This window comes from Cupressus sempervirens, chromosome 1 (genome assembly GCF_028749045.1).
Source record: "Cupressus sempervirens isolate cs-2001-9-10 chromosome 1, ASM2874904v1, whole genome shotgun sequence".
Lineage (NCBI taxonomy): Eukaryota > Viridiplantae > Streptophyta > Pinopsida > Cupressales > Cupressaceae > Cupressus > Cupressus sempervirens.
Window position 1 is genome coordinate 777,280,327 of NC_143118.1, and position 19,750 is coordinate 777,300,076.

Below are 19,750 nucleotides of genomic sequence, written 5' to 3' on the forward strand. Positions count from 1 at the left end.
ATGCACTAACTCTAATGATTAACTAGGCCTCCTAGAATTTTTAGAATTAAAGGGAAGCCTATGTTACTTACCCAAAATACAAGCCTCACACTTGTCACATGAATTTCCTATTCATGGAAAACCTTCTACCATTCTTTTATTTGACAATAGATTTAAACCAGCATAGCCAAGATGACCATACCTGAGGTGCCATAGTTGTGAAGGGTCTTCAATCACACTCCTTAGAGATAATTGTGTGGGAGGTGCAACACCAACTTGAGATGAGAAACATGTCTCTATCCTTAAGGGAAACATTATGTTCTTTTTCATTTGAACTATTGCAAGTAAGTTCTTACTCCCATCCTTTTCATGAATGACACACCTGTCATTCTCCATTAGCACTTTGTATAAATTTCTAATGAGCTGACTAATTTTCATTAGATTGTGCTTCATAATAGGGGTAAAATACACATTTTGTATTTCCTTCTTCTCACCTCACTTAGTGTGGACCATAATAGATCATTTGTCCACTACTAGTAGGGTTCCATTGTTACCCATTTTAATCTCAAATTTGAAACTCTTGTCAATGAATGAAAACAAGGTTTCATTACCACTCATGTGGTTGCTACATCCACTATCAAGGTACCAAACTTTAGTGCTTCCTTTTTCACCAACATTACACATGATTAAGGCAGTGGCATTGTTTCCACTTCCCATGTTCACATCAGCCACATTTGCTTGTCCTGACTAATCATTTTGCTTCTTCCAGCATTCACTTGCATAATGCTCATATTTATGACAATATTAGCATTCTACATTACTCCTATTTGAGTTGTGGTTTTTCATACCTCCTCTTGAAGTGTTTTGAGAAGTGCTTGCTCCCTCTACTCTTCTTGATCTTTTTGCTACAACATTTCTTTGTTCTCCATTACATCGACTTTTGCCTCTAGAGTTTCTACTTGAGCCATTTCTTCCTCTCCATCTTCCTCTTAGATTTTTTGAGCCTTGAATTTTTTCTCTTAGGAAGAAGAAGATGCAAATCTGTTGATCCTATGCTCATGGGTTTGAAGAATACCCATCAACTCATCCATTGTCAAAATAGTGAGGTCTTTTGCCTCTTCTATGGTCATGACCAAATTGTCATATTTATGAGGTAAACTTCTCAATATCTTTTCCAATATACTCTACTCTTGATAGTCTTCTCCATTTGACTTCAATTGGTTAATCACATTGGAGGTCCTTGAACTAAAATCTACAATTGATTCATTTTCTTTCATCTGAAGGTTCTCAAACTCCCTCCTTATATTTTATAGCTTTACTGTAGGGACTTTATTAGCCCCCTTGAATTTCATCTCAAATATATCCCATGCTTCCTTTGCATAATTTTTTGCTTCAATTTTGGGAAAAACTATCTCTGACATTGCTACCTCATTCAAACTTAATGCCATAGCATCCTTTCTCCTTGACTCTTTCAGCTAAGTCTTCTGTGCATTTGTGAGAGCAACATACTAAGTTGGGTCTATCACATCATTGAACCCATTAATCACAAACTCCCATAAAACATTTGCAACCATTATGGTCTTCATCTTCTTTTCCCATGTATCATAATTTTGTCCATTGAAGGGTGGTGGTTGCTACCATATCTCTCCTATATCTCCTGCCATGATAAATATCCTAGAAAAAATGCCCTGACTCACTGTGGATGTGGGGCCTCAATGCCCTGATACCATGTAAAACAAGATAAAAGACAACTTAAAAAATTTCACTTGGCACTAACTATTGCCAAGTGCTAGTTTTGTGCTTAGCACATGAAGGAGCCAAGTGGTAGGAGGGTGCTGAGTGACATGAAGGAGCCAAGTGAACTCGACACTCAAAGGGCAATTCAACAAGAGTATATGCTGAGTGATCTTGGTTGTGTGGATGCCGAGTGAGCTCAGTCACCATTGTAGAGTGATTCTCATCAAAAGTAGATGCTGAGTGAGCTCAGCAATAATTGGAGAGTTAAAACTGAAAAAAAGACCAAACTAAGTGATAGACTTCCAACATGAATGTTACCACCATTAAAACTAGAGAGCTAAAGCTTGAAGCATACAACAATAATCTTATTAAATGCAATGAATAGAGGAAGAACAATGGATTTAAGTATTCATTCTTTCTTTCTATTAAACTTTGATTAAAAACATTACAAAATCTGGGAGCATTTGGCTACAACCAGAAAATCCTAAAATAACCCTAAAACTTCAGACAGGTAAAGAACTTTAAAATTTAAACTTGTAGCTCTAATGGCTACATAAAATAACACCTAGAGAAATCATTGCTTCATAGGTCAAATCCAATAAACCAAAAACTTATAGAATGATACAAAGAAGCATGTGCAATTGCAAGCATGAAATGAACTTCCTTCTATCTCTACAGTCAACTTTATCTGTTCATCAACTTTCTTTGTTCTTCCTCTTCTACTCTATTCTACAACTTCTGATCTCTCTTCAACTCTCTGGTCAAATGAATCTAAAAACATTCCCTTTGTCTTACTAGAAAAAATGTTTCACCCTCTTTTCCAAATTTTCAAACTCACCTACCCATAATAATTATTTTGGTTGTTGTGCAGGTCGTCAAGGGTGGCAGGTGGGCATTTGGCTCCAGTAGAAAAAATCTATCAGCAATAAATATTCCAACAAGTAGCAACATCATACTACCAACACTTACATCCATGCATTAATAGATAAGCTCTCTGTATCATATTATATATCTAACCCTGGACCTATCCCTCAAAATTCATTCAAATTGACATTGTGTAGCTAGAACTTCCAACAAATTAGAAGCCCTAGACTACACTTATTACATTCTAATCATATAGTGCGCAATTCCACATAGAACTATGAGCAAATTCAGAGATCTCGAGGAACATCTCTGGTTTAAAATGAATTAGAAATGATTTCATATGCCTTCTGAGTAAGGTGGACAGAATCAAAGAATAGATATTTGGAAGCATCAGGGCATGTAAAGGGACTCAATTCATTGCATAGGAAGGAAGTTTCAAATGTGCCTATCCCATAGCAACCCCTTGTAGTCTCTTCAAAACTTGCCATGTAACATAGCATTGCAAGATTAGACATAATTCTAGGCATGATGGCATTTGTAAAACATCTAGCCATAATGGCATTGGTATTGTTATTAGTCATGATAATGCAAAGTACTAAATACCATATTTTCTAGGGTTTGCAATGAACTGGGAAATTAGATTTTTATAATCCAGAGAAATAATTTGAAGCCTAGGAAAATCAAATTTGATTCCATCAATCATGGCATTTAATCCTGAATTGAACCCATCTATACGTTGATTTTGTTGGAATTAAGTTACTATTGCCATTAGTGACAACACTTATCTATATCAGTATAACTACCAAGCTCAACATTCTGCAATTTACATTGAGCATCTCAGTATCCACAAAGCATCTTAGTATCCACTGAGCATCTTAGTGTCTACTGAGTAGTCAAACTATGTCATGAGACTTCAATGTAAAACGAGCATGAAAGTTATAATGTTTACTGAGTAAAGAAAGGTAAACTCAGTGTGGAGTATCTGCTGAGTAACACTACATCTACCAAGTCACTAGTGGTCACCGAGTTTAGAACTATGTCGAGTGATAAGTATGGACTGGGTCTTCACTTCTACTGAGTGTATGACGATGCCGAGTAATGCAGTCAATGCTAAGTATCAAAAGGTCACCAAGTCAATTCAGTGAACCTAAGTTATTTACTATTGGGCTGACTCAATAATGTTTTTTTCACTTGTTTTTTAGCTAATCTTGCAATTATAATTATTGGAATGATATATATGTAATGTATTATATCATTTACAATGCATGCATTATAGTATCAAGAAATAGACATATAATGTTTTGAGAAGTGTAAATGTGGATCAATAGCAAAGAAAAATACTCAGCAAGGTCAACAAGGAATAGTAAAGATTCATCAATCACAAAAGGTGATATGTACTTCAAGGATCTAATTAGCAATCAAGTTGTAAGTCAAATCTACTATTTCATCCTAATAGGTGAACCCGTTTCTAAATCCTTTAACAAGGTGGACTTAACAGTCTTTTGTAAATCACTTAACTGAGTGCATACTTCATTGTATGTTTATAAATCCTCTAACAAAGGTGGACCTAGTAGTACTTTGTGCTCCTAACAGGGAAAATCACCAGAAGTGGTCAATGTAAGCCTTAACAGGCCAACTTTATATTGTAGTATTGAAGTTTTTTGGGTATCATCCCCACCCTAGTTTTACTGTCTATTTGGAAGGTTTCTAGGTCACCAAATCATTGTGTACACCTGTTATGAATGTTTGATGTCTCATACATACAGTAGATTAGATGAATGAATGGTGAATAGTAGATATGATTGAAGTGCTGAATTGTATTAAAGTTTTGAGGTTACTGATTCACCCCTCCCCTCTCAGTTTCATATCATATCTTGAATATTTCCAACAATTGGTATCAGAGCTTTGTGGTTCTTAGGATAAAGTTTGACAACTTGAGCAAAGATCTAAAGGACAATAGAGATATTTAGACTTGACAAAGCTATTGAAAATGAAAAGCTAGATCTGGAAATAGCTATGGCTCAATTCAAAGAAGTAAAGGAGCATCTTTCCCAATCCCTAAAAGAAGGAAGGAACTTGCAAGATAAATGAATAACCATCAGTATGTTGAAGAAAATATTGAAGAACTTTTATAATCAAGTATTTCAGATGAAGCTAATGAGGCAATCAAGGAACTCCTAGCAAAGAATGGCTCTCTGTAGGAAGAAGTAAGAAAGCTTAAAAGAGAACAAGAAATCCAATCAATCAGGCTATGTGAAGCTTTGGAAAAGATAAGCAAGGAAAATGAAGACTTGGAGGCAAGAAATAATCAATCCAATGAGCATGAAGATTTTATAGATCAACTATCTAATGCAAATGAAGAAATTATGAATCTGAGATCTAAAAATGAAACCTTGAGGAATGATTTAATCACTAGAAGACAAATCAATGAAAGCTTACAAAGTGACTTAAGATCTAAAAGACAAATCAATGAAAGTTTGGAAAATGACTTAATCACTAAAAAGAAATTCAATGAAAGGATAATGAAATATCAAGCAGAAATGACTCAATTAAATCAACAAAATGAGCAAAATCTTCATAGACAAAAAGGTAACGCTAGTCTTGGTTATAAGGAAGAAGGTGAAACCTCCAAACAAGGTGCCCAAAGGAATCAAAGACCTACTTGCAATCACTATGGTAAGTTAGGTCACACATCAAAAAAATGTTGGAACAATAGAAAAGGTAAATTCCATGGTAAATACTAAAATTGCAGTCAGCATGGTCATAAATCTAATCAATGCAAGGAGAAACCAAAATTTAAAGGTAATTGTCACAAATGCAAGAAGCATGGTCACAAGGCATTCCAATGCAGATCCAAATCATTCAATCTAGCTGAACAACTTGTTAAAGAATAATTTGGATGGGACTACAATACCTGATGCAAATGTCATTATATTGGAGAATATGGACATATTGGTATAAACTGTGCAAGACATCACCTAAGGAAGAAGGATACAACTATAAGGTGCTATACATGCATAGAACTCGATCATATAGCTAAAAACTTGCATGAATGTAGGAAGAATTGAAGATGAAAAGAAAGCTAAAGATAATAACATTTGGAAGCAGATGAGGCAACAGTGGATTCCTAAATCTACGGAGTAGAACAGTTCAAATGATGGCAATGTCACTCAAGAAGTGGGTGACTCCACCATTTCTAGTTAGATCCATAAACAAGGATATGGAACTGCATCTTCAAGTGATATCTCAAGTAGTTCCAAATGAAAGAAAGAAAAATGACCAAATAAGTATTCCAGATACACAAGGATCAAAGAAAGTGTATCCTTCATTGAGTTGCATCTACTGAGGAAAGTCAGTTGAAGACCTTGTCGAGCTAGGTTGGGAGTAACAAAAGTTTTGTTTGATCACCGATCTGCAAGCTTCTACCAAGCAAAGAATGATAGCCTATCAAGCACTATGTCATCTTAGCTACCATCATACCAAGCATTTATGGAAAAAATTTCATCAAAAGGGCAAAATTTGATTTCATTCTTCACCACGATTTCAAAGCTAAGAGATTTCCAGGTGTACTAAAGCAAATTCCAAGCAATTCCAAGTGATTCCAAGCAATTTTCCAGAGAAGAATTTGTTCAAATTTTTTTCTTACACCTATTGAGTAGCGATGGCATCCAGGAGTAGCAGTAGTAGCAAGGAAAAGAAGGGTTCAGAGATGCTGGTAAAGGGTGTAGAATGGAAAGTGCCTAACTTTAAAATTATTCTGGCTATTGTAGAGTCACTTGATCCTAATGGAGCTCAATCCCAAATTCCACCAAAGGTAATCCTCATAAATGATATTTGTACACATTTTAAATGTTCTATTCAAGAGATTAGAAACCTAGATATGGACAATGCTCTAGGAGAAATGAGTGTTGATGGCTCTTTGAAACGCAAGCATAAGCATCTAGAGACCAAAGGATTAACCCATATCTTGCATATGCCAAGAATTTTTTAGATTAAGTGGATCAGGTACATACTTAGTCATGTTCACAATGCTCAACTATGGTTAGAGTAGCCAGTATTAATCACTAAGAAGATGATTCATAAGATTACTAGTCTGCCCATACTTAGCAAAGACAAAACTACCAAAACCCTAGGTTTGGATGAACTTCAGAAGAAAACCTTGGCTAAATGGGGTGGTAGAGTTTTGAAGGTTAGCACTATCTCTAATGTTGAATTAAGGTTTGGAATTCACATCATTGCTCACTAGATTTATAGCTCTAGTCATTTGAACACTGTGCCCTACGAGGCCGTGGATTTGGCATTCAAGATTGTGAAGAAAAATGTAGAATTTGATCTGTTAGAATTATTGTTGAAACAATTGAACAAGAATATGGACAACATAAGGACCTCAAAGAATAATCCCTATAAATTTGGCTCCCTATTAACTTGTTTATTTTTCTTTGTTCAAAAATTCTTTCCATCAAAGGGCTCAATTGTATGGAGAAAAGACACCCCGAATCTATATCAGATTAATGAGTTTATTGCTGAGATGGGTGAAAACTTTGAGAAGGTTATGGATAATTACTTTGAAGACTTCAAGGAAAGAATGAACAAAAAGTTTTGAATTCCACCAAAATTGGTTGTAGCCTAAAAAGATGGTTTATGCTTCATGGTTTACTATGATAGAGTATACATTCAGGTAGTCAGATCCCAAGTTGCATGGGTAAAATCTCTTCCTTATGAGGTCAATATTGATGAAACTAGAGATATTATTGAAGAACTGGTGAATGAGCCTATAGATCCCGAGCTTCCTACCTTTGGTACTTATGATGAAGAAAAGGCTAGAATTGAGCTTGAAATCAAGATACCCCATAATATAAGCAAAGTCAAGAGGAAGATAGCAAAATTGAAAATTGAAATTGGCCCTCTAATGCTTACTGAAGGTAAAGGAGAGGATGATGAAGAAGAAGAAGAAGGTGAAAAACATAAATCTAAAAAAGAAGAGGAATCACCAAAGAAGAAAGGAAAGGTGTCTATCACCAAACCTCAAAAGAAACCAACTATGGTATTCACTAGGAAAATTAGGGAAGGCAAGCAAGAAACTATACTTGTCAAGCCTCCACTCACATTTGAGGAAAGACTAAAATAGTTAAGGATTGGAGCAGGTATAAGCAATTTCAAAGCTCTCAAATATGAAACTTGGACTCCTGCAGAACAAAAGGAGATTGAAGACTTGGTAATGGAAAAGTTAGGAACTTGGAAATTCTCTCCTGATCAATTTGCATCTCAAATTCCAGTAATACTTCTTGACAAAATAAAAGTCAGATGGGAGAACATGGTACAAACTGTGAAAGATATATTTGAACAAAAATTGAAGGAATTAGTACCTAGTCTAACAGATGCAGAATTCAAAAGGGCATTGAAAGATCTTGAAGGAAGAATGAATAAAAGATTCAATAATTCTCGTATATTATTAAAAGACATTGAATCAGTTATCAAAAATGCTACAGATATTCAGAATGATGCATATCACCTCAGGAAGCCATCACATGATCCTGTTGAAATTAAGGATGATGATAGCAGTGATAATGATGATTTTGATAACACTCCATCTATCACAGTTACATCTAGAGAGCTACATGCACTTATGAAAGAAAAGACTGGTAAATCTACTATGGAGACAACTTTTGCAAGTGAAATTGTGAGCACAACAACAGTCACTTCAATTGCTCAATCTTCACTAGCCACATCCCAGATCCAGGTATCTAAAATAGAAGTGCTAAGCACTTTATCTATCGAGCTATCAATCACTTCTTCAGCTACCAAGTTAGCTACCTTGGCTCCTTCACCATTAGTTAGTGTAACAATAAGTTCTACAATTTTGTCTCCATCTATTCCAGTAAGTTCTACAGTTTTGTTTTCGTCAACATTATCTGTATCTAGTTCAACTCCAATCAGTTCAGATACTACTATGGGTACTCTACCAAGTGTGACACCATTTTTGGGAAGTGTTTCAATTTTTGATCTAGTTAGCAATTCTATTGGCATTCAATCCTTGAGTCCTAACCCATTTTCACTACTAGCCCTTCTATCTCTACTATTGTGTCTATTCCAAAGGTCAAACCAGTAATCACAGAAGTCAAACAAAAGCATTCATTAAAACTTTTGATTATTGGAAAGGAAATTGAAGAAGACATTGACTTATACACAAAGATAGTGATACCAAAGATTGACTTTGACATTGCTACCATTGAAGAGATGAGGTTAGCCAATCAACTCATAGAGATGAAAGCTACGCAGAAGTAGTTAAGGTCTAAAAGGGATAAGGAGTATAGAATAATTAAGAATTCTAGAGATATAATTACTGAAGCTATAGGTGTTGAAGTAGATTCCACTCAATGCATTTGATTCAGTTAGAAGAGACAGTACATAAATTTAATGAATATCCTTTCGGAAAAGAGAAAATAATTGAAAAGGTTGTAAGGAAATTTGATGACAAGGTGCTAGAGCATATTGCTCAACAGATAGCAATCAAGCAAGTTGAATTGTCAACACTTTTGGGTAATTTTAAAAATTCTTTTAATAATGTAGCATCACTTTTTGCCAAACTTTGTGATGTTTCTAGTTCTACTAAAGAAATAAAGGATAAGCTAAATAAGATTGGCATTGATATTCAATCAAGTGCATCCAAGCTAAAGGTAGACTCCTCGTCCATAACCTCCCTTCACACCAAAGTCAGATATCTGGCAAATGTGTAGGCAGAACTATTGAGAGAGGAAGCAAGGATTTGGTCTACACTAATAGACATCTAGAACATGATTCTTCCTATCATGGATACAATGTAGAAACATATTGCTCATTGCAAAACATTGGTCCAAGATCAAAACTTCTCAGTGGCTAATCACATGATCTAATTATTAGTAGAAGTTCAAATTGCTCTCTCCACTAGTCAAATTTTGTAGCAGACTTGGGATAATACTTTTTCCACCATCCTTAAGGTACATCAAGATTTTCTATCTCACTTTGGTGTGCCCATATAAACAATATATGTAGTCCTTTGGCATTATTCTCAAAAAGGGGGAGAGATTCAGCATAATAAATGAGGAGAGTTATCAGTATAAGTGAAAGGGGGAGTTAACACTCAATAGAATTAGCATTTGTACATAAGTATCTTTGTATATACATCATCAAGAAGATATATGTAGAAATGTATATGCAGCAGTCCTACAAAGAGTTCTACAAAGATCAATTTTGAGAAACCAAAATTCAGTGAGTCAGGTTTTGTACATATGTTTTGGCTTATAAGTGTTTTTTCACTAATGCCAAAGGGGAAGATTGTTGGCATTAAGTTACTATTGTCATTAGTAAAAAAACTTATCTATATCAGTATAGCTACTAAGCTCAGCACTTAGTTTCCTACTCTCACTGAGCTTAGAAGTGTTTAGTAGTTTACACCGAGCATCTCAGTATCCATTGAACATCTCAGTTTCTACCAAGCAATTAGACTATGTCATGAGAATTTAGTGTAAACCGAGCATGGAAGTTATAATGTTTACCAAGTAAAGCAAGGTAAACTCAACATGGAGTATCTACCGAGTAACACTACATCTACCAAGTCATCGAGTTTAGAACTACGTCGAGTGATTCATATGGATCAAGCCTTCACTTCGACCGAGTGCATGACGATGCTAAGTAATGTAGTGGATGTTGAGTATTATAAGGTCACCGAGTTAGTTCAGTGAACTCAAGTTATTTACTATTGGGCTGACTCAATAATGTTTTGTTCACTTGTGTTTTAGTCGACCTTGCAATTATAATTATTGGAATGATATATATGTAATGTATTATATCATTTACAATGCATGCATTAGAGTATAAATAAATAGACATATAATGTTTTGAGAAGTGTAAATGCGAATTAGCAATAGTGAAGAATACTCAGCAAGGTCACCAAGGAATAGTAAAGATTCATCATTCACAAAAGGTGATCTGTACTTCAAAGATCTAATTAGCAATCAATTTGTAAGTCAAATCTACTATTTCATCCTAACAGGTGAACCAGGTTCTAAATCTTTTAACAAGGTAGACTTAACAGTCTTTTGTAAATCTCTTAACCGAGTGCATACTTCATTGTATGTTTATAAATCCTCTAACAAAGGTGGACCTAGTAGTCCTTTGTGCTCCTAATAGGGTAGATCACTAGAAGTGGTCAATGTAAGCCTTAATAGGCAAACTTTATATTGCAGTATTGAAGTTTTGTGGGTATCATCCCCACCCCAGTTTTACATTCTATTTGGAAGGTTTCTCGGTCACCAAATCACTGTGTACATGTGTTATGAATGTTTGATCTCTCTTACATATAGTAGATCAGATGAATGAATCATGAATAGTATATATGATTAAAGTGTTGAATTGTATTAAAGTTTTGAGGTTACTGATTCACCCCTCCCCTCTTAGTAACTGTCATATCTTGAATATTTCCAACAAATTTATCTCTTCATCACATACTCCTCTATTCAAAAGGCTTCTGATTGTTCTCTCTATTGGTAGGCATCCCAATGGTGGAACATTAATCAAAGCAAATCTACTGGCACCAAGATTGTGTAATTTGTACACAATTCAAACCTATAAATTAGAATTAATTGTAAATATGTTTGGAAAAAATTAAATTGAAAGAGTAGAGACAAGTTATAAGCATGCCTTGATATAATCTGTGTATGAATTCAAAAGAAAATCTATATACTCTTCAATGGTGAATTGGAGTCGACGAGTTTGAAGAGAGAAGTAATTGACAATGAAGTCATTGGTGCCAATTGTAACAAAAAATATTGCATTTTTTATTATGGTGGTGGCCTTTTCTTCTCCTACCAATTCTAAAATTCTCTTCCTATAGTCTTTAAAATATTAAATTTGTTGCCAAACTAGTATCACATTCTACATCCATGTACACAAATCTACCTTATAAGTAAAACTATGACAGGAAACATACATGAGCTGCACAACCATTATAATACAAATGTATTAAGTTCCTGTGAAACTTTATAATATGTAATGTAGATGCCTACATTTATTTGGGTAGTGAGATTGTCTAAGCTAGTGCCAGATGATCCAAAATAGATGCCAGTTAGTAGATCTTGGGCATTGAGGTTTGGTTCCAAATATGGAGGCAACAGTTGCTTGATTCCAAGTCCTTCAACTATAGTAAAATGTTAGAATTAGAAAATGGGCTACAGAAAAATCAAACTAAATTGAAGAAAATTATTACTTGTAAAAAATTCCTAAGCTTTCTATTGTCTCTATTATAGATCATGAATGTGATCTAAAATAGTGATGAAAACTATTATTTTTAAAATCTTTATGAGATTTCTATTGTCATCTTTGGAAAAAGAGGGGTAAAAATTTATTAAAATAGAAAGGAATACAACAAGGAGAGTTCAATAAGGAGCTCGATCCTAAGAAAAAAAATCATCAAATTCTTGCACCATCTCAAAGGAAAGTTGCCCCCTATCCATAATATTCCAACCTGGATCATGACTAGAAGCCCATTTGGCTAAACAATCAGCAGCTCTATTCCATTCATGAGGAATATAAGTGAACCTAATGAACTGAAAAGAGGTAGAGAAGAAAATAATCTAATTAACAATAGTTGCCAGCTACCAACTAACATCCTCAAGCTCCTACAAGGAAAGCAAGGTCACCACCACTTCAGAATCAGACTCACAGATAATCTTACTCCATCCCTGCAAGCAACACTATTCCACAACATATAAAATAGCCTGAGCTTCCATGAGATTGTTAGTATAATCACCCTTATGAACTGAGAAAAATAATTTAACATCACCAGAACTACAATGAACCACTCCCCCAATACCAACAGGGCCTAGATTCCCTTGAGAAGAACCATCAATGTTAATTTTTAGAACTCCACAGGGAGGAGGAGTCCAATGCCCATCCTGATTTACCCAACCTTTCCTCTAATGCTAAAACTACCTAGAAATAGAAGGAAACCTTTGAGTTGCAGCCCCATCTTGAAGATGAAAATTCAAGTGATTGCATAGAGCAAGATCAACTAGATCCATACCCCCATCAAGTTCACACTTCACTTGAATAGTTTCCTAAAGAGAATGTGAGATCTTCCACCAAAGATGCAAAACACCAAGCCAAAAATCTTGGAATATTCAACAATTCCTCTCCAACTAGATATTCCAAAGCATGAATGATGGGCCAGCAATCTAAGTAGAATGGAGAGGAGAAGACTTGGAGGGAGCACTGCCCAAGCGGGCCTAGAACTTGGGCAAAGAGGAAGCATGTGTACAAGAGAAACCCCAAGCACTCCACCAAAGGTGCCATAGCTAAATAGAATAGGAGCAATGGAAGAATAGATGGGAGATAGACTCCTCCCCATTACCACATAAAACACAATAAGAGGGGCCTTGGAATCCACATTTACAAAGATTATCCCATGTAAGACAATGGTTATGAACCAGTAGCCACATAAAAAATTGCACTTGGACCAAGAAACTTTATTCAAAACTTGCTTCCACGAAGGGACCTCAGCATCCCCAAATAATTGTCTAGTCAACTCCTAATACCTAGCAAAGACATGATATTTACCAAACAAGATACCTCCCCAAGCCAAAACATCTAGACCTAGCAAAGAGGAACACTATCTAGAGGCCAAAATCTGAGAAAGCTTCTGACGATCCACATCTGTACATCTAGGAGGCCAATAAGAAGAATGCTTCCATCTATAAACAACAACAAGTCCCAATTGATAAGGAGTTTTGTAATGAGCCACTTTATCCCATCCAGAAACATGAAAAGAGTCACAAAGAGACTGAACATGAGGGTACATGGATAAAATGGAAGGGAATCCATCCCAAGCATCAGACCAAAACAAAGCCTTAGAACCTCCTTTACATATCGAGAACAAACCCCTCTTGACTAACACCACACCTGTCTTCAAAGTATGCTAGACCATTGAACCATGACCTTCAAGAGGAAGTGCAAAAATAGAGAAAGGATCAACACCATGAAAATATTTATGAGTGATAATACGAGCCCAAAGTTGATGTTGTCTAGAGCACCATCGATAATAAAGTTTAGCAGCCAATTCTTGACTACTCAAGAGATTTGATCAAAGACCAAGACCGCCCTCCTTTTTAGGCCTACAAACATTTGCCCAACTAATCAAGATCCATTTAGTACTATGAAAATTACCACTCCAAAGAAATTTCCAAGAAAGAGCATCAAACTCCTTGAGAAAGTAAACAAGAGCAGCCTGAACCATGCTTCTATAAGTAGGAAGAGCTTGGATAACAGATTGAAGAACAGTAACCCAGGCAGCAGTAGAAAGCCATCTATGAGTCCAATGATTTACCTTATCTTGAAGCTTGGTAATCAAATTTTTCTAGAAGAGATGTGGCTGCCTAGAAATAGAAATAGGAATGCCAAGATAAATCAAAGGAAGTGACCTAATCTGAAACCATGGGATACCAACAATCCTGTGTTGAATAGAATAAGGAGTGTTAAAAAAGTAAATGGAAGATTTGTGCTCATTAACTTTTTGACTTGAAGCTACCAAATAAATTTCCAAAGCATGTCAAAAGGCTTCAGCTTCCTTGATCCTAGCAAGACCCACAAGAGTAGAATCATCAACAAATTGAAGATGGGAAAGAGAAGGTAATCCATTACCCCACCACCACCCCTGAATAGAATTCTAGGACACCTGATACTTAATAAATCTACCCAATCCTTCAGACATGATGATGAATAGATATGGGGAGAGAGGGTCACCCTAGAGGAGGCCTCTATAGGCACCAAATAGCTGAGAAGGTTGACCATTAATAAGAATAGAAAAAGAGCAAAAAGTAACACAACTCATAGTCCAACTCACCTAGTCAGAGCTAAATCTAAAAGAAAGAAGAATACTCCTTAGGAAACTCCATTATGGATGGTAAATGATATATGGAAACTGTAACATAGATATTTCTCTATCAACATTCACACCTTAGTCCTCAAAATGGTATCCAAAGCCATTAGATCCTTAACTACTAAACTTTGCAAAGTCCCTAAGAAAGTAGAGACACTTCTAATCTCTAAGATGCATTCTAAAAGGTAGAATACAATCTAATCCAAAAAAAATTATACTATAGAACAATCTAATATAAAACCAATTGCTATTTTATAGCAATCAAATGTCATTAAAAATCTTACAAACAAATCATACCAAATTAAATTTATAATGCCAACAATCGTTACATTACCTAAAAATTAAATTTTGAACTCTTGCTAGACAATTTTTTTTTCTCTTGTTAAAGGAAAAATATAATTCACATTTATGAGTTAAGATCTAGCAAACATAGAATAGCAAGGGATTGAAAATTTATTGTGAAGTTGCAAGAAAAATGTGCAGGTGTGGAATGTAAAGATCACCAAAGTAGTCAAAGAGGAGCTTTCCATTGGAGAACCTTCTCGTGGGAATGTGATATTTGAAATCCCTTCCATATGGATGAAAATCAGCAGTAGTTGTGGTAATAATAAAGTCATTGTTCCCTGCATCTCCATAAGACTCCCCAAACATAAAAATATTAGGAACTCTCTGTCCTCCAGCAAACAAAATGTAGTCACATCTCTAAGCTATTATGATGATCAAAATGAAAGCTATAGAGCTCCAAATTTAAAAAAGTTTAAAAATATTTTTAAAATTAAAATTAATAAAAATAATTTAAAAATATTGAAATAATTTAAATTTTAAAATAAATATGTCTAATTTAGAGTTAATGTTCTTAGATTTTTCTTAAGTTTGAACCCATTGAAACATTACTTCTAATTTACGATATACTATGGTCCAGAAAATTGGTAGGTAAGTAGTTAAGTAGGTAAGTTGGTAAGTAGGTTAAGGAATGAATAAAAGTTCTTAGCTCACTTTTGAAATGGTTAATAAGACTATAGGTAGGAATATGAATTATGATTTTTAAGAAAAGATCTTTCACATTGATGCAAATGATTCTCATTGGAAGACATGTAGGTAGGAAGATGATGATCTTACATGAATATGGTATTTGAGATTTTATAAATTTGTATAAATGAAAACAAGGTTATGATTAGAACTATTTTAAAAAAACATATATAATAGTTAGTTAAAGAAGTACAAGATTATATTAGTGGACCATGATTCCACTGCTATAGATATAATTAATCTAGGTGATATTCTTTCTTTCCATGATTAATTTTTATTATACTATAGGTGTGAGGGAAGAGCATTTTTGACCTTTTTATGAGTAGTAATTGAGGAGATCTATAATGATAGAAGTAAAGATCATTGGATCATGGGTTACTACTAGATCATCTTCCCTATTCTTTGTTTTCTATTATTGTTACCTATGATATATAAATAAAGTAGATATAAAATATCTTTTCTTTCATACTAATTTATAATTATATATATATATAGATATAACAACTTAAAAATGAAAAATGAAAATACCTTTTAATCCATTGCCACACATGTTTTTGTATTTTCTCCTAGCTGACATTGTGTTCCAAAGCATCCTTAAATGGAAATTGAGTCAATTGTTTTGAAGGTATACTAACAACATCGAAGGCATGGACCATTTTTTTTTTTTTAGAAGGTTTCCTTTTGTACACTCATAATTTACCGAACTTTACTAAAATTCATGGTGGAGAGAGACAAATTTAAGCAAGGAAGAAGGGGATGGTGTGGACATTTATGCTCCATGTAACATTATAACTAAATTTTTTAAAACACTATTTTGAATTGGTAACCTAAGAGCCCATTTGGATCATGGATTTGAGCAAGAATTAGAATTTGGAATTCTAGAAAAATCACAATCCACTGTTTGGGTCTGCAAAATGAGGATTAGGATTAGCGAAAAATAGAATTTTCTATCCTCATTTATCCCCCAATTCAAGGATTTGGTCTTCCTTCAAAATAGTTGGTATTGCTCAAATACCCATTTTAATTCCAATTTTGGGAAAACAAGTAGTCCAAATTAATTGAAAGAAACTTTTATTTGATGTCCATCAAGACCTATTTGTTTTCATGCTTAGTTTTGGTTTGCTAATATTGTTGTTACCAATTTTGCCTCTTTGTCTCATTTTCTCCATCGCTGAGGAAAAATATCATTCGAGTTTTTGTCTTCACATTTTGGTCTTGGGCACCTTTCATCATTATTGTCTCTATAGCCTCCAAAATATCCACTGAAGAAGGAAATCAACAACACCTTCATTCATATTTTCCATCTCTAACACTACATCTATGTTATTGTCAAATAGAACTACAGACAAAATCCTTAGAAACTATCCTAAGGTAGGCTTGTATAAATTTCAAAATAGCTTCATATACACATCCAAGCCTATGGTTATGGCAATTAAACTTTGGTGAACTGGGTGTGATGTCTAAATCTTCCATTGAGCCTAATCTATCTATGATAAATATGACATGGCAAGGAAGATTCTTAGAATGATAACAATAAATAAATTCATATTCTAGTCGGTATTCCAATTTCTGAAATGTGCAATCAAATGGCAGTTATGTGTATTCTCATAATGAATTTTTGATGAACCAAATGGTCCCAAATAAAATCCTTACAATAGTAATCTAGATTTCAAGTTCTAGAATCCCAAATCAAGGATTCTAAATGCCAATTCTCAAATCATATTTCAGCAACCAAACGAGCCCTGAGTGTCCTCCCTCATATGGGAAGACAGTTGTCCTTAAATTGTATTAAATATAACAATTGATGTTGGGTCCTTTCAAATTAAAAAGTTTCAACAAACCTTAAGGTTAGTATGGTCCCATTTTCCTCTATTACCATTTTACAGATTTGATTAAGCTTATAAAAAAAAATATCTAATAGAAAAAATATATATCAAATTAGAGATATCAAGGAGTATGATCCAAAATGTTGATGCAAACAAAACACATGCAATCAAATCCATAAATTTTTTATAACATATACCAAATAGGCACATTTTGGAAGGAATGGAAAAGGTTCGCCTATAGAACATCTATAGAGAAGGAAATAAGGTGGCAGATGTAGTGGTAGCCATGGGTTTTGAATTAATGATAGTCACATGCTGGAGAAATATGGAAAATCTAAATGAGGACATTATGTCCTTGATTCACAAGGAATGAGGGGGCAGTATTAATTAATTATGAATACAAAATTTAAGGCCAAGGCCAAATTTGGAAATTTCTCCCGTAGAAAGTTGAAATTCACTAAATTTAATAATTGTTTTAGGTAAATGAGGAGAAGACATGGCTGTACAAATGGTAAATTGAATGGATACAAATTAAGGAGAGTGTCATTTCACCATTATGGTAACTTACTCCAAAATTCAAATTACTTCCTCTTTGAAAGTATGAATAATATTGTTAAACAAAGTATCAGAGATTTAAGGGGTGTAAAAATTGTGACATTAAACATGCACGATTCTTATAATAAATTTGCATGGAATTTTGAAGTGTCTTGAAAACGGGCTTATATAACCATTTCACTCTTTGTAGAGAGGTAAAAAGCTAGAAAATTTAGTAGGATCACTGAGATGAGGGATTTGGAAGAAAGTGGGGAAGAAATGGGTGGAGATTTGAATAGACTAGAGCCCACAAAAATTGAGAATTTCAAAGAAAGGATGGCAACATAGTTCTTGTTAAAGGAAGGGGATTTCTGCCTTACATGCAAGCGATGGCAGGGTATGATGAGAATTGTGCCCTCCAATTTTTTAATGGGTGGCATGACCGAAAGGTAACCATAAATGGCATTATTTTCTAGGTAAATGAGGAAGTAGTAGCCATGGCCACTGGGCTATCTATGAAAGTAAGAAAATGGAGAAAGTTCACTAAAATAAAAGATGAACCCAATATGAATGGTTTCTTCATGAAGGGTGAGGAGCCAGTGTGCTACAGAGGAGGATTTAATTGTGATAGGTTGCCAACTCCATGGAATGATGTCTGCCTAGTGCTCATGAAATACATCACACTGGAGGGAAGGTTTGGTGTTTACTATTATTACCACTTTCCCATATTGAATCATTTTAGAAATAGGGATTTTATCTCTATCCTATTTTTTCTACTACATTCTCTGAAGGATATGGTTAGTGATGTTAGGGAGAAGAGGAACAAGGGGCATAACTTCACCATTATTCACCAAGGCCTAATTTTTTTCCTAAACCAATTCCATCTTGCCCTCTCCACCCCTAGGGTGGTTGTGGTTGACAACCAATGAAACCGCTAGAGCTCCCCCCTAAGTACCAATACTGGCACCAAAATTCATATCCTGTGGCCTTCCCCTAGCTATCAAAAATAAGAAAAATAAGAAAGTTGAAGTGGTAGTTGAGCATAAGGATAGTAAAATGATTAAAGTTGAAAAATTGGTGGAGGTGGAAGAGGAGGGCTCAGAGGATGATGGACGCAAAAAGGGTAGGAGAAGGTCTAGTAAACTTTCCAAATCCCAGGAAAGGCATAAACAAAAATATAACAGATTTAGGGTTGAAGAGGTGGAGGAGGAGAGCTCTAAGAATAATGAAAGGGAGAGGGATGAGGAGAATAACTCCAACTCCAAGAGAGTAAATAGGAAAGAGGAAATAGAAAAGAGTGAGAATTCTATTGACAATTATGTTGATGATGCCCAGATGTTTGTAGGGAACACTTAGGTGTTGGCTAGTAATGCCATCACTGTAGAGACTACCCATGTTTCTACCAGCTTCACCCTACAACCCATTACCTTCTATGAAGATAGTAATAAAGCTGATACCTCCCCCATTACCATCTCCTCCCCAATCAAGGAAAAAGCTAAGGTCTATACTAACCCAAAGGTCTTGCAGGATGATAACTAGGTGGAAAAAGCCAAAGAGGAAGCTAAAAAGGTGGGAACTAAAAATGAAGAGAAGGTTAAAAAGAAAATGGAGGTGTTTTCCTAGTTGAATTGAAGGGTTAATGTTTTAGAGGAAGGATTCTCTACCTTCTCTAAATTTTCCCTAAAGGTCACTCATGTTGCTACTACCACCCTCCAATTACTTGCATAGGAGAAGGAAGACACAAGGATGGAAATGGAAGATCATAAGCTTCTCTTTAAGTTTCTTCCTGATGATTGGGCTCGGGTTCTTTTGGAAAGCAAGGGAAAGGAGAAAATTGAAAAATAATTCTATAGTTTTAAAGGATCATTGG

At 34.9% G+C, this 19,750-nt stretch overlaps 1 pseudogene; it reads right to left on the reverse strand.

Moving 5' to 3' along the window:
• Positions 1 to 2,867: 2,867 nt before the first annotated feature.
• On the reverse strand, positions 2,868 to 15,223 carry LOC149580180 (GDSL esterase/lipase At4g26790-like; annotated as a pseudogene).
• Between the last annotated feature and the right edge of the window lie 4,527 nt (positions 15,224 to 19,750).